At 42.7% G+C, this 17033-nt stretch overlaps 1 protein-coding gene across 1 annotated transcript in view; it reads left to right on the top strand.

Annotated features, from left to right (window-relative positions):
* Nucleotides 1-17033, top strand: part of LOC120057374 (forkhead box protein O1-A-like) — an 83522-nt gene that overhangs the window by 6141 nt on the left and 60348 nt on the right. The gene's annotated exons all lie outside the window — the stretch shown is intronic.

Here is a 17033-nt window from a genome sequence, read left to right as displayed (position 1 = left end):
ACTCTGAGACGCTTGATAGGCTACATACAGCCCCTGACTAGGGTGAGTGACGGCTCTAAGTGCGAGGTTGGTAGAGGAGAGGGGGAGAGAGAGAGTCTGTCACTGGAGTGTAAGGAATGTGACTGGCAAACCCGCTCGGTGACTTTATAGGCACCGTGCCCATTTGGGGTGGCACCGCACTCCTATTGGCCGTACCTCACCCCATTAGAATTAATGCTGGTCGTGTTTAGTTTCTGTACAAGACGTGTTGGCAAAGAACGAAAGCTAGGAGGAGTGGGCAGACAGGCCTGTAAGGAGAACAGTGAGGGAGCAATATATCTGTTATATCAGAGTTTCTGTAGCTACACTATACCAGTATTAAAGGACTGAAGAATGGTTTGTCTTCCATCATATAGACTTGCTAAAGAAATGTCCCAAAAATAATTTACACTGCCTATAATGATCATTTCAGCACATTGTATTTACTGTCCTTCTAAACCAACGTTTTCTTACAGATTCCTTTTTGACCCAGTTTAACTAGGCCTATAGGCAGTGTCCATGATGCTATGGTCTGTTTGTGTGTCAATCTTGAACATTTTGTTCCTTTGAAACTCTTAACACACACACCCTTGTTTATATAAGTAGCGGAGTACTCTGTGTCCTTGTCCATATTCTTCAACAGCACTGTGTATGTAGCAAAGGACCCTGCTGCTGGTGGCTGTGCAAATGTTTATCAGTCAGCCTTGATATGGCTGGTCGCTGGATGAACCTAGGTACCCCAGTAACCTTTGAAGTCCAGAGGAGTGAGGGGAGAGATTCTCCCCTCTCCAGTGATGCACCACGTGCTTTGTCCTCCCTTCTGTCACTCATTTGACTGACTTCTTCTCTCGAAAACAAACAAGTTATAGGACATCTGTTGGAATACTAGAGAGAGAGAGCCCCGTTGCAGGCTTATCTAAAACAAAACAGAAACACACTATCAGTCGGTGCGCATTATGATATTCTAGGACAAGAGCACAACAAACAGTGAGTGTGTTCAGAGTTGGTCATGGAAAGATTTGGCAGACAGGTTATTGGCACCCAAACGCACTGTTGTCAATTCTACCAGGCTTTTGAGTTTGTTGTGGTGCCTTACAGACAGACAATCAGAGAAATCTTTACTCAGCTCTATTCCTCCACCGGCTGATTTGGTGAGCACTAGACGAGACGGTTGTAGAAATACCTTAAGAAACATACGCCTCTGTGGAGGTGGTCTGGCACTAGGCCAGTTCAATAAGAGCTATCATAACGCTGGCACGGGAAGTTCTCTCGTTTACTACAGCACTGTGAGCTTCGAGCAGGCTGGGGTGTATCACAAGCATTTCAGGGTAGGACTTGGGAGTGCTGATCTATAATCCTTAACAGCTTGTTTGTGCTTGTTAAATAAAAAGGCCCACATACTGTATTTTGTCACTCAAAACATTCCTCAGTGCGAAAGGAATGAAACAAAAATATATACATATTCTGTACGTAAGGTAATATTCTTTATCAGTCGAAACACTTATTTTTTTCCCCCGACGCTATCTTTTGCAGCACCGACCGAGGCACCACCGTGGGTAGGCTAAGTGTGAGTATGGATGTGTGAGTTCAGATGGGGTGACTCGTCTTATAAGAGACATTACGCAAACAAAAACATTTACTGGAATTGGAATGCCCCGGGCCAAAGTCTGCTGCCGTGCGTAGGTAGTTAGTCAGCTCAGTGGTGATGATAGGATAGGGAGAGCCGGGGAGAACCGTCTGGTGAGGTGAAGAGGATCACGTGAGAGTGAGCCACACTACTACTTAGACCAGATACAGATGGAATTACAAACAGAAGAGGAGATGCAGACACATTTAGACAGACAGAATGACAGGTTGCTCCAGACAGACACACACAACTAGACAGACAGACATAAAACATGGACTCAGAAATTAAGGCTAACTCATCTCCCACAGCATTTTGTGCATTACTAGTGCTGTGTTCAATCTACTTTTTGCAGTATATGCCTAGCAGCCTAAGTGTTTAGGAGTTTAATAGTGAGTCAGGAAATGCCTGCAGAGCTATGTGTGACTGACGGGGCTGAACAAAATCAGTTTCCATTGTGTGAAACAAAACAACTTGGTCACTGCATGGCCGCTTTATGAATTACTGCCCTAACTACAAGACAGCCTTTTCCTCCTTTTCATTCTAAACCTGTCTGAAATTATTCATCTATAGCCTTTCTTCTTTTTGAACATGGGGGTGAGTCGTGGGTTAGGGGCGCTTGGCGCTGCTAGTAGCAACAGAGCTTATTTTTACTCAATTAAATGTTCTTCTTTTTCTTAGTCCTCAGTCTTAACAATAACAGGAGGCAACACAAACACCTCAATCAATGTAGGGGGGAGGGGGCATCAAACATCCTTGAATTCCAGAGTTGTGTGCTCATATCCCTGCGTCGTCCATGTCCTCTCGTTTCCTGTGCGGACTCAACAGCTTGGCCTTTCAGGTCTGTGTCCCAAATGGCTAGTGCTGAGCGATTTAACTGACATCGGTTCAATTATTTGAATTCCATTTGGTTCAGGGGGTTTTCTGTGAGGGCAATGCGCAGTTTCTCTAAAGATAAATCAGATCAAGCCCGAGCTGTGCGATTTGTAGTAGGGAGTTGTATTTTCCAACAGGCCAATATTCTATATAGTTTAGCGCAGAAAACGTGTTCAACTGTAATGGCCATAATCCATTGCGCGCCTACTTGTCTGGTCTGAGACGGAGAGAAGAGACAGAAGAACGTGCGATCGAGAGGTATAGAGAGCGGTTGCTTCGTGAGGTATCGTGAGGTAAAAAAAAAAATCGATACTCGATCTAAGATTGATAGTTGGTTTCCAGCAGTCATAAAAGTATGCCTTATTTACTTTGAAGAACTACTAAAATAGTGATTTTTGTCAGGCAGCAGCTCTATATAGATGATATGTTGACTTGGAATGAATTAATAAAGTCATCAAATAGGCCTAAAACAAATGTAATATGCTGTGCCTTCAGAAAGTATTCACACCCCTTGACTAATGTGAAAGTGGAATGATGTTTACAAATGAATTAAAATTGAAAAGCTGAAATGAGTAAGTATTCAACCCCTTTTGTTATGGCAAGCCTAAATATATTCAGGAGTAAAAATGTACTTAACAAGTCACATAAGTAGCATGGACTGACTCTGTGTGCAATAATAGTGTTTAACGTGATTTTTTAATGACTACCTCATCTCTGTACCCCACACATACAATTATCTGTAAGGTCCCTCAGTCGAGCAGTGAATTTCAAACAGAGATTCAACCACAAAGACCAGGGAGGTTTTCCAAATGACTCGCAAAAAAGAGTTTCTATTGGCAGAAGGGATGAAGGACAAAAAAAATGAAGAAAAAAAAGACACTGAATATCCCTTTCAGCATGTTGAAGTTATTCATTACACTTTGTAGTGATTGTATGGTGTATCAATACACCCAAAGATACGGGCGTCCTTCTTCACTCAGTTGAGGAGAGGAAGGAAATCACAGGGGTTTCACCATGAGGGCAATGGCGAATTTAAAACAGTTACCGAGTTCAATGCCTTTGATAGGGGAAAGCTAAGGATGGATAAACAACATTGTAGTTACTCCACAATTCTAACCTAATTGAGAGAATGAAAAGGAAGCCTGTACAGAATGAAAATATTACAAAACATGCATCCTGTTTGCAACAAGCCACTACAGTAATACTGCAAAAAATGTGGCGAAGCAATTAACCTTTTTCCCCCGAATACAAAGTGTTCTGTTTGGGGCAAATCCAATACACACATTACTGAGTACCACTATCAATATTTTCAAGCATAGTGGTGACTGCATCATGTTATGGGTAAAAACAAAACACAAAAACGGAATGAAGCTAAGCACATGGTTGTCTGATTTCCAACAGACACTGGGAGATATATTCACTTTTCAGCAGGACAATAACCTAAAACACAAGGCTAAATCTACACTGGAGTTGCTTACCAAGGAGACAGTGAATGTTCCTGAGTGGCCGAGTTACAGTTTTGACTTAAATCTACTTGAAAATCTATGGCAAGGCATGAAAATGGTTGTCTAGCCATGATCAACAACCAATTTGACAGAGCTTGAAGAATAAAAACTAATAAGTTGCACAATCCAGGTGTGCAAAGCTGTTAGTGACTTACCAGAAAAGATTCTAACATATTGACTCGGTTGTGAATACTGTATTTCGGTTTAAAAAAATGTGCTATAATTTCTAAAAACCTGTTTTCACTTTGTCGTTATGGGTTATTGTGTGTAGATGGTTAAGATTTTTATTTTTTTAAACATTTAATCTATTTTGAATTCAGGCTGTAACAATAAGTAAAGGGTCGGAATACATTCTGAAGGCACTGTATATAAGCACATCATGCCTGTATGTCTATGAATGCGTCCACCTGTCTGTGTAGTGTGTAAGCTGCTATTGACCAAAAGTCAGTACAAGCCATTGCATCATGTGACTCAGTTTAGCCATGGAACATTCGTGGGTGGCGGGGTGAGGTAGTGTTTGTGCGTGCATGCGTGTTGTTGGCCATGGCGTGACGGAGTTGGAGTGTGAAGGGTCGGGTCGTGCGACATTGCATGTAGTCACCATGAACTCTAAGGATTGGAATCAAGCGCCTTAATAACCATTCATGACCACAGTCTCCTGTTTGAGCCCTGTCCTGCAGTAAAGGCCCACTCATTGGCGACACAGGGAGAGCTGCAGCCTGGACGTTTGTGTGGGTAAGTCAGTCTGCTGAGAAGTCCTTGGCATGAACTGAGGTCATGTCTTTGGTACTACAATGTTGTCAACCAACAATAAAACACAAGAATACTGTTATGACAAATACCGCATAGGCATGGCATAGTGGTTGAAAATTATATTTCAGGTGATTATAACCTGTTAATAACAAAATAACTACAGTACTTTGACCAAAGATCCGGGAACACAACCTCAAAGAGCATCCTTGCTTGTTGTGTGCAAATTGCTGTTTTCCTTTTATCTAAAAACAAACAAACATAACAGGAGTTTTTCATGTCATGTTATGCCGGCCCAACCCCCAGCCCCGGCCCTAAGTCCCGGATGGTGGAACCTTTGTCGATTGGTTATTTTTACCCCTTCCTGTAAAAACAGCAGCAGCTTGGTCGGTGCCTTGGTTCGTCCCCCACAATGAACTATGATGCACATCCTGCTGACTGGCTGGAAAATAGCACCGGCCTGCCGTGTGTTCGTATCTCCTCCGCCCTGAAAAACATAAGGGCCAGGCAGGGTGGGAGGGAAGAGGGAAGGGTAGGGAGGTAGGGGTAGCAAGAGGAGGGAGGGAGATAGTGAGATAGGGAGTAGGTAGGGAGGCAGAAGGGAAGGAAGAGTTAAGGAGAGAGGGAGGCAGAGAGGAGTTAAGTCACTAACAGACAGTGTGGGGTGGCCCATTTATTTTCAATGAAGCCTAGGTGAGGGGGCAAAATTCTATCCAGGCGGCGCTGTCAGCGGTGCTCATGCCTGTGATATAGAAATCTATTCTATTTCTGAAGCGGTGCTGCCGTTGTTGACCAATAACAGAAAACATACATCCAACAGAAGGACCAGCTAACATGCCCACTCTAGCTAGCTGGCTAAAACCTTTCAGTTTACAGAGTCATGTTTAGCAATAAAAATCATTGTTTTCTAATCGTTTTTTGGGGGGGTTAATAATTTCTGTTGCATGTAAATACATTTTTATGCGTGCTTATGGTGTTATAGAAATTCACTTTTGGCATGTCAATAATGTGTGCTTATTTCGTGCTATGGTCGCCCAGTGTGTGAAGGCACTAGACGCTATTTTTCAGTGAGAATCGCTATTGACTCCTTGATTTGTTCTAGAAGTTGCTAGATAACATCTTGCCATTGCCACGACGATGTCACAGCACCAATTTGCCTTGCTGCGGCACAGCTGCGGTCCCCAATGTAGCATTTTCGCCCCCTCTCCCACCACAGCTTTCGCCCCCTCTCCCGGAGCACCAGACAGGATAGTTCCTGGCTCAGGGTAATTGTGTGTGTGTGTGTGTGTAAAGTGAGGTGTTTTCTCTATTCTCCACAACTGTCCCTCCCTGTGCTCTCCCTATGCTGTCTGTCACCTTAACAAGTTTTTAAAAAGGTCATAGATCAGATCTATATATCTGGTATGTACAGTATTCACACTACCATAATACGGAAACAATATAGGGTGGGGTAAATGATTCCCAAATGCCACCCCCAGTGATGCTGATAGTAATAATAATGATGATAATGGTGATAGTAGATCACCAGGGAGGAGGGTGTTATTTTACTCTTTGTGATAACACCACTCCCCACCACTCTAGTGGGTAGGGGGTATTTTCTGAACTCCACCCTATCGGAGGTGGAAGGTGTTAGAGGTGGATGCTGCTCTCCACTCTGTGTGTGTGTGTGTGTGGTTGGGGGGAGGGCGGAGGTTACTAGAGGTGGGTGGAGCTTCCTGTGTTCCCCACGCTATGCTTATTTATTGCCCATCAGTGTTTGTGTGTCTGTGTGTGCCAGCTGGGCGTTCCAGCCGTTTGCCCTGCCAGAGCAGCCAGCCCTGTCTCGCCGCTTGCCTACCCGCCAGCCTGCCCGCCGGGGCCTCTCTCTCTCCCCTGGGGTAGCCTGGAGGCTGGGGCTAGGCGCCAAAGGGAGGAAGGGAGGGAGGGGGAGGGAGAGAGAGTGCACCACGCCATGAACGGCATCTTCCTGGAACTCAGTGTTTTTCTCAATGAGCTGTGATCTGAGCCGTCGCCAGCCACACGTGTAGCAGCTCTGTAACTGTGTGTGTGTGAGACTAACTTCCTGTTAATGTTTATTTTGTATTTTTGGGGGGCGGGGTTTGGGTTCCTTAGAGATCCCTGAAGACCATGTCTGAAATTAGTTTTTGATACATGTACAAAAATGTATGCAATCACTACTGTAAGTCACTCTGGACAAGAGTGTCTGCTAAATTACTCGAATGTAAACATTACAACGCCACAGGGGTATACTACAAAGCAGGATCAATGAGTTAGCCAGCTAACTTCAAGTTTTAATGTCACGTGCACAAGTACAGTGAAATGCCATAATTGCAAGCTCTAAATCCAACAAGGTAGTAAACAATATCAATGTAGTACTAAAAACAATGTAAGGTAGAATAAAAACAATAAAATAAGAACATGAGAAAGTAAGAAGCTATATACAGGGTTGGCTTGGGTGGTATACCGTATACCGGAGTATTTGGAAATAGCCACGGGATGGTTTTTCAATACCGTCAATACTGTTAACTACTTCTTTGAAGTTTTCCAATACATTTTTATATTTGTGGCTATTTTTTAATTAAGTAAACACCTGCAGTTGACTAGTGCAATGCGTTAGGACAGTGGTTCTCAAACCTGGTCCTGGGGACCCAAAGGGGTGCACGTTTTTGTTTTTGCCCTAGCACTACACACCTGATTCAAATCATCAAAGCCATTTTGATCTGCTGTGTAGTGCTAGGGCAAAAACAAAAATGTGCACCCCTTTGGGTCCCCAGGACCAGGATTGAGAACCAGTGCATTAGGAGATAAAGCAGATCACGTTCTTATTTCACCGGTCACATTATTTTACATTGTGAAGCTTACTTAGTTCCCCAGAACAGTGTGGCCAGTCATGTGTTTGTTTGTAAATAGCACAACAGGAGAAAGTGGGAGCAGGTGGTCCCAGCTGTGTATTGACAGGGGTCGCAAGTCAACATTTTTTTTTTTTTGCCTCAATAGAGTGATCAGGGATGTGCAACTATAGTTTTTCTTCACAGAAAATACATTAGTGCAACACATTCAACATAAAATAGCTTAATTTTCATCAGATAACAATTTGGCTGGCAGCCACAGAAGTAAATGAGATTAATATAAAAGCAAGGTCTTTTTTTTGCAAAAACGATGCATGGCCATCATATGTATAAGGTTTAGGCCTGTCATAGAAATAATGTAGCCAGCTACATGTCCTAATGTTTCGCTTAAAGTTAATCTTGCATTTTACCTGAGAAAAATAGGTCAACCGAGAAAGTATCTGAGAAAAGAAGCTACATATCAGTCGGAGCGCTGTCTGCTGATAGAAAGCCCATTCGTGAATTCTCTTCCGAGTTTAGAAGTGCAACTGAAGCACAACATTGGTCTGATGCCGAGCAGAAATGACAATAAGAAGCATTTTAGATCTCGGTTTACAAAACACAAAGCGTTGATCTTTTTTCCTGCGTGAAAAACATGCATTTTGTGTTAGCAAGTTATTCTAGGGGTCGTGTTATCTAAGTAAGTGGCTGAATTAATAAGGTGACGGGGGCATCATATTGTGTTGGCTTACTGCCGTGTTTGAGAAGGCAAAGCCCTTTGGATGAGTTATTTGTACAGCTGCCACTGTTATCTCGATTTCCTTGCGTTTTTTCTCCTCTCCGTTCTCACCCCCTCTGCTCCTCCCCCCTCTTCTCTGAGCAGAGCAGGCGGGCCTGTTGCCCTAGCGACTCCAGACTCCACACAGACACAGCATGTAGACATGCTGCTGGAGAGACATTACTGCATGCGTCAACTTTGTTAATTTGCAGGTCTCTCATTCACATTCGCTTGTAAATGTCCAAACTAATCAAAAATGACATTCGGTAGCTCCTACCTATATATGTATAACTTTATGAGCTGGATTGCCTGTCTTTGCAATTTGTTTATTTTCATTTGCGCTCATTAGCATATTTAGCTAGCAGCCTACATGCAAATTCGCTATTACTTGTGCAAATGTTGTTATCATTCTGGTAATAAATGCCCAAGCCTTTTTTTTTGGCACCCACTTGTGTACTAAACCGGTATTAACATAAATCCTGGGGTGAGAGAAGGATGGGATGATGATATGAAAATCTGGATACCACCCAACCCTAATACAGGGTCAGTTCCAATACCATATTTACAATGTGCAGGGATACAGGACTGATTACGGTATAGGGGTAAGGTGAATAGCTATCAGGATGTATGATATACAGCATCAATTAAAATTGTACTGTATGTGTGTATGTGTGTGTGTGTGTATAGAGTCAGTGCCTCTGGAAACTATTCAGACCCCTTAACTTTTTCCACATTTTGTTAGGCTGTTTCCCTCATCAATATACACACAATACCCCATAATGACAAAGCAAAAACAGGTTTTTAGAAATAACTGAAATATTACATTTAGATAAGTATTCAGACCCTATTTTGTACATTGTAAAATAATAGTGAAGACATCAACACTATGAAATAACACATATGGAATCATGTAGTAAAAAAAGTGTTAAACAAATCAAACTATATATTATATTTGAGATTCTTCAAAGTAGCCACCCTTTGCCTTGATGACAGCTTTGCACAGTCTTGGCATTCTCTCAACCAGCTTCATGATAGTCACCTGGAATACATTTCAATTAACAGGTGTGCCTTGTTAAAAGTTAATTTGTGGAATTTCTGTCCTCCCTTATGCGTTTGAGCCAATCAGTTGTTGTGACAAGGTAGGCGTGGTTTACAGAAGATAGCCCTATTTGGTAAAAAAACAAGTCCATATTATGGCAAGAACAGATCAAATAAGCAAAGAAAAACCAAAGTCCATCATTACTTTTACAAGGCATGAAGGTCAGTCAATCCGGAAAATGTCAAAAACTTTGAAAGTTTCTTCAAGTGCAGTTGCAAAAACCATCAAGCGCTATGATGAAACTAGCTCTCACGAGGACCGCCACAGGAAAGGAAGACCCAGAGTTACCTCTGCTGCAAAGGGTAAGTTCATTAGAGTTACCAGCCTCAGAAATCGGCAATTAACTGCACCTCAAATTGCACCTCAGAGAGTTCAAGTAACAGACACATCTCAACATCAACTGTTCAGAGGAGACTGTGAATCAGGCCTTCATGGTCGAATTGAAGAAAACCACTATTAGAAACCACTACTAAAGGCAAATAAGATACTTGCTTGGGCCAAGAAACACGAGCAATGGACATTAGACCAGTGGAAATCTGTGGTCTGTTGAGTCCAAATTTGAGATTGCTGGTTCCAACCGCCGTGTTTTTGTGAGACTCAGAGTAGGTGATCGTACAATCTCGGCATGTGTGGTTCCCACCGTGAAGCATTGAGGAGGAGGTGTGATGGTGCTTTGCTGGTGACACTGTCAGTGATTTATTTAGAATACAAGGCACACTTAACCAGCATGGCTACCACAGCATTCTGCAGCGATACACCATCTCATCTGGTTTGTGCTTAGTGGGACTATCATTTGTTTTTCAAAAGGACAATGACCCAACACACCTCCAGGCTGTTTAAGGGCTATTTGACCAAGAAGGAGAGTGATGGAGGGCTGCATCAGGTGACTTGGCCTCCACAATCACCCGACCTCAACCCAATTGAGATGGTTTGGGATGAGTTGGACCGCAGAGTGAAGGAAAAGCAGCCAACAAGTGCTCAGCATATGTGGGAACTCCTTCAAGACTGTTGGAAAAGAATTCCAACTGAAGCTGGTTGAGAGAATGCCAAGAGTGTGCAAAGCTTTCACCAAGGCAAAGGATGGCTACTTTGAATTATCTAAAATCTAAAATATATTTTGATTTGTTAAACACTTTTTTGGTTACTACATGATTCCATATGGTGTTATTTAATAGTTTTGATGTCTTCACTATTATTCTACAATGTAGAAAATAGTTTTTTTTTTTTTAAACTGGAATTGGTAGGTGTGTCCAAACTTTTGACTGGTACTGTAGATATAGAGAAACAACAAAAACAATAGTTGTATCCAACTAGTTCATCCGTCCTACTACTCAGTCAAGACCCCCATCATAATGTCTGCTATAGAAACCACCCCATGTTGCTCCAGTCTGTCTGCCCTCTCACAGCCCACTGAAACACAGAAACCCCAGCCAGATTAATGGACTGAGCTGTGGGCCCCCAGCCAGCCCGATGAATCCCTGTTCCTCATAATTACTTGCAGTGCTGCGATGTGTGTTGTATTGTTAGTGGTGGCCTAGAGGCCCCCCAGGGCCCCGAATATATGGGGTTGATAGGGAGGTGATTATCCTGTCGCTTGCTGGCTGGAACTGGAGGACAATGCAGCGGCCCCGCGTTCCACACATTCCACAGCCTCACACAGCCTGCCTCATAGACCCTGCACTGTATTACTGCTGTACAGCCTCTTTCAGACATCAGCCTCACACACATAGATACAGGCAGGAATGCAAGCAGGCAGACTAACTCACTCACTCACAGGCGTTTACATGCCTTTACCCTCCACTACATCACTGCTGTCCATATCGAAAGTAGTGTTGCACGGTATACCAAAACTTCTGTACTTTTTCGATACAAACAAAATTACGTTTCAGTACTAGAATTTTCATTACGTTCGGTACTTCTGTCAAATGTGTCTCATTTGATTGAGAGGATCAAGTCTGTCTATCGGCGCAGCCCCTTTGTAGCGCGAAGAGCAAAGTGCCTGCTGCACTTCCTCATTCATTGCTAGAGCTTTCTGGGCTGCATTGTTAGCTACCCACTCAGGCTGCATTGAAATGAACACACTTGAATAATGGAACACGGCATGTAGACATTTTTTAACTGTTCATTACTGTTCGTAAAACAATGTCTAGCTTACAGCTGAAGCAACATCAATTCACTAACCTAGCATATAACAAAATATGCTGATTTCAAAGCTGATTGTCACCAAAAACTTTATTTCACTTCTTCGTCTCCCTCATTCACCTGTCTCGTGAATCAATGTAGGCTACATTTTGATTTACCCAGTTTATCACAGCTCAATGCTATATATAGATGTCAACACCGTTGACCACAACAGTCCTAGATAATAATGACCTTGTGTACTAGGTGGTTTCTATCTCTGTACTATATTTTCTGGACCCTATTCTCAGCGTTTCCAGGAGATTAAAACATCCTTATTTGTTGCTCTAGTCTAGAAGGAAGCACGTTTGGATTCATGTGCTCAACAAACCAATTCACGAGTGTATATATTTATACTCAAAATGCATGTTGAATGGTGTTTTGGTCTGTTCTCTTAGTGGAATATACAGAGGACTATACTACAAAGCAGGATCAATGATTTAGCTAGCTAATTATTGATAAGCAACCAGAAATAAACTAGAGATTTTCTGGTTCATTAAAAATAGCTAAAAACTTTGATATGTTTTTTCGTTTGTTGAATCAATTAGACCATGCCCAGAAAAACAGGGCTGCAGTGGAGCAGGGCGAGAGCTTTAAGTTCCTCAAGATCCAAATCACTAAGGACTTCAAATGGTCCACACACACACTTATAAAGAAGGCGCAACAGTGACTCTTCCCCCTCAGGAGGTTGAAAAAGTTTGGCATGGGCACTCAAATCTTCAAAAAGTTCTACAGCTGCACCATTGAGAGCATCTTGACTGGCGGCATCACTGCTTCGTATGGCAACCGCAACACCTTCGATCACATGGCGCTACAAAGGGTGGTGCGGACAGCATAGTATATCACTGGGGCCGAGCTACCAGGACCTCTATATCAGGTGGTGTGAAAGGAAAAAGGGCCAGAAAATCTTTAAAGACTCCAGCCACCCAAGCCATAGACTATTCTCTCTGCTTCCGCATGGTAAGCGGTCCCGGTGCATCAAGTCTGACACCAACCACTGCATCGGCTTGCTAGAGACGTCACTACAGACCCGGGTTCGATCCCAGGCTGTGTCGTATCCGGCAGCGACCGGGAGACCCATGAGGCGGCGCACAATTGGCCCAGTGTCGTTTCAGTTAGGGTAGGGTTTGGCCGGCCGGGATGTCCATGTCCCATTGCGCTCTAGCGACTCCTTGAGGCAGGCCGGGCGCATGCATGCTGACAGTCGCCAGCTGTATGGTGTTTCCTCTGACACATTGGTGTGGCTGGCTTCCGGGTTAAGCAAGCAGTGTCTCAAGAAGCAGTGTGGTTTGGCGGGGTCGTGTTTCGGGGGAGGACGTATGGCTCTCGACCGTCGCCTCTCCCGAGTCCGTATGGGAGTTGCAGAGATGGGACAAGACTAACTACCACTTGGATATCACAAAATTAGGGAGAAAGAAAATGCTGTCACCAACAGGCTCCTGAACAGCTTATATCCCCAATAAACAAGCCTGCTAAATAACTAACAAAATGGCAACACAGACCATCTGAGTTGACCCTTGTATTTACTTTTATTTTTGCACTGTCTGTATGCACAATCACAGAGTTGTACACACACACACTGACACTCCAAAACACACACAACATGCACATACAGTAACAGTCACAAGTTTAAAGAGTTGTGGGAATTTGAACTGAGAACATTGAAGATTGCCAATCCTTCTCACCCAGAGGGAGAGGTTGGAAGCAGGAAAACGGAGAACTTCCCTGCATTTTTATTTCCGCTTGCCTTTGTTTCACCTCAAATGCACCCGGGCAGACAGGCACACTGACTGAGTTCAATGTGAGTTTCTAAAGTGTGTTTTTGCCTTGTCTAGAACAATGTCTAACTCCAACATACTGCTACCAACACATACAGTACCAGTCAAAAGTTTGGACACATCTATTCATTCAAGGGATTTTCTTAAATTTGAACTATTTTCTACATTGTAGAATAATAGTGAAGACAAAAAAACTATGAAGTAACACATATGGAATCATGTAGTCACCAAAGAAGTGTTAAACAAATCAAAATCTATTTTGTATTTGAGTATCTTCAAAGTAGCCACCCTTAGCCTTGATGACAGCTCTGCATTCTCTCAACCAGCTTCACCTGAAATGCTTTTCCAACAGTCTTGAAGGCGTTCCCATATATGCTGAGCACTTGTTGGCTGCTTTTCCTTCACTCTGTGGTCCAACTCATCCCAAACCATCTCAATTGGGTTAACCTCACTAGGGTATGTGGAACGGTAGCGTCCCACCTCGTCAACAGCCAGTGAAACTGCAGGGCGCCAAATTCAAAACAACAGAAATCCCATAATTAAAATTCCTCAAACATACAAGTATTTTACACCATCTTAAAGATACACTTCTTGTTAATGCCACCACAGTGTCCGATTTCAAAAAGGCTTTACAGCGAAAGCAAACCAAACGATTATGTTAGGTCAGAGCCAAGTCACAGAAAAACACAGCCATTTTTCCAGCCAAAGAGAGGATTCACAAAAAGCAGAAATATAGATAAAATGAATCACTAACCTTTGATGATCTTCATCAGATGACACTCATAGGACTTCATGTTACACAATACATGTATGTTTTGTTCGATAAAGTTCATATTTATATAAAAAAAATCTGTTTACATTGGCGCGTTACGTTCAGTAGTTCCAAAACATCCGATGATTTTGCAGAGAGCCACATCAATTTACAGAAATACTCATAATAAACATTGCTAAAAGATACAACTTATGCATGGAATTTTAGATGCTCTTCTCCTTAATGCAACCGCTGTGTCAGATTTCAAAAAAACTTTACAGAATAAGAAAACCATGCAATAATCTGAGTACGGTTCTCAGACCACAAATCAAGCCAAAGAGGTATCCGCCATGTTGGAGTCAACAGAAGTCAGAAATAGCATTATAAATATTCACTTACCTTTGATGATCTTCATCAGAATGCACTCCCAGGAATCCCAGTTCCACAATAAATGTTTGTTTTGTTCGATAATGTCCATCATTTATGTCCAAATACCTCCTTGTTGTTCGCGCGTTCAGTACACAATCCAAACTCACGACGCGTGTGCAAGTCCAGCGCAAAGTACAGACGGAAAGTCCAAAAAGTTATATTACAGTCCGTAGAAACATGTCAAACGAAGTATAGAATCAATCTTTAGGATGTTTTTAACATAAATCTTCAATAATGTTCCAACTGGAGAATTCCTTTGTCTGTAGAATTGCAATGGAACAGAGCTCGCTCTCACGTGAACACGCGAGACTGAGCTCGTGGCTCTCTGGCAGACCTCTCCTCTGACTCATTCCCCTCTCATTCGCCCCCACTTCACATTAGAAGCATCAAACAAGGTTCTAAAGACTGTTGACATCTAGTGGAAGCCTTAGGAAGTGCAATATGACCCCATAGACACTGTGTATTCGATAGGCCAAGAGTTGAAAAACTACAAACCTCAGATTTCCCACTTCCTGGTTGGATTTTTTCTCAGGTTTTCGCCTGCCATATGAGTTCTGTTATGCTCACAGACATCATTCAAACAGTTTTAGAAACTTCAGAGTGTTTTCTATCCAAATCTACTAATTATATACATAATTCTAATTTATGGCTGAGTAGCAGGCAGTTTAATTTGGGCACGCTTTTCATCCAAAATTCCCAATGCTGCCCCCTACCCTAGTGAAGTTAAGGTCAGGTGATTGTGTAGGCCAGGTCATCTGATGCAGCACTCAATCCCTCTCCTTCTTGATCAAATAGCCCTTACACAGGCTGGAGGTGAGTTTTGGGTTATTGTCCTGTTGAAAAACAAATAGTATTCCCACGAAGCGCAATGCTGTGGCAGAATGCTGTGGTGTCCATGCTGGTTAAGTGTGCCTTGAATTCTAAATAAATAACTGACAGTGTCACCAGCAAAGCACCCCCACACCATCACACCTCCATGCTTCACGGTGGGAACCACACATGTGTAGATCGTCCGTACAGCTACTCTGCGTCTCACAAACACACAGCGTTTGGAACCAAAAATATAACATTTGAACTCATCAGACCAAAGGACAGAGTTCCACCGGTCTAATGTCCATTGCTCATGTTTCTTGGCCCAAGCAAGTCTCTTCTTCTTATTGGTGTCCTTTAGTAGTGGTTTCTTTGCAGCAATTTGACCACGAAGGCCTGATTCACGCAGGCTCATCTGAACAGTTGATGTTGAAATGTGTCTGTTACTTGAACTCTGTGAAGCATTTATTTATGCTGCAATTTCTGAGGCTGGTAACTCTAATGAACTTATCCTCTGCAGAAGAGGTAACTCTGGATCTTCCTTTCCTGTGGTGATCCTCACGAGAGCCAGTTTTATCATAGTGCTTGATGGTTTTTGCGACTCCACTTGAAGAAACTTTCAAAGTTCTTGAAGTGCTCTGCATTGACTGACCATGTCTTAAAGTAAAGATGGACTGTGGTTTCTCTTATCTTAGTTGATCTGTTCTTGCCATAATATTGACTTGTTCATTTACCAAATAGGGCTATCTTCTGTATACCACCCCTTCCTTGTCACAACACAACTGATTGGCTCAAACACATTAAGAAGGAAAGAAATTCCACAAATTAACAAGGCAAAGCTGTCGTCAAGGCTAAGGGTGGCTACTTTGAAGAAACTCAAATACAAAATACATTTTGATTTGTTTAACACTTTTTGGTGACTACATGATTCCAAATGTGTTATTTCATAGTTTTGATGTATTCACTATTATTCTACAATGTAGAAAATAGTTCAAATTAAGAAAAACCCTTGAATGAGTAGGTGTGTCCAAACTTTTGACTGGTACTGCATGTGTTGGTACTTGGTAGCAATATGTTGAAGTTAGACATTGTTTTAGACAAGGCAAAAACACACTATAGAAACTCACATTGAACTCAGTCAGTGTGCCTGTCTGCCCGGGTGCATTTGAGGTGAAACGAAGGCAAGCGGAAATAAAAATGCAGGGAAGTTCTGAGTTTTCCTGCTTCCTACCTCTCCCTCTGCCAACCCTCCTCACACATTCTTCACTGTTCTCAGTTCAAATTCCCACAGCTCTTCAAACTTGAAGTGGGCATCAGCACTGCCAACTGAGATGTGTCATAATAATAAGATGTTGGACATCATATAGACATCTGCAGATGTTGAGATGGCCATTTGCACGTTTCTCTCTGGAGAGGTTTGGTTTTAAGAGCCTGTGTTGGATGTAGACCCAGGCATTCTCTAAGACCATTAAATATGGCTGCCATCTTCAAAGGGCAGTAGAGGTCCCTTCTTCCTGACTCAGACTTTTAGACGTTTCCCTCCAACTTCACTGGTACACACAACGCACACACGCGAGCGCGCAAGTGTGCGCCGCCCAGTCTGTCCATT

This window comes from Salvelinus namaycush, chromosome 12 (assembly GCF_016432855.1).
Source record: "Salvelinus namaycush isolate Seneca chromosome 12, SaNama_1.0, whole genome shotgun sequence".
Taxonomy (NCBI): Eukaryota; Metazoa; Chordata; class Actinopteri; order Salmoniformes; family Salmonidae; genus Salvelinus; species Salvelinus namaycush.
Note: the sequence above shows the minus strand (reverse complement) of the source record. Positions and strands in the feature narration are given on the sequence as shown.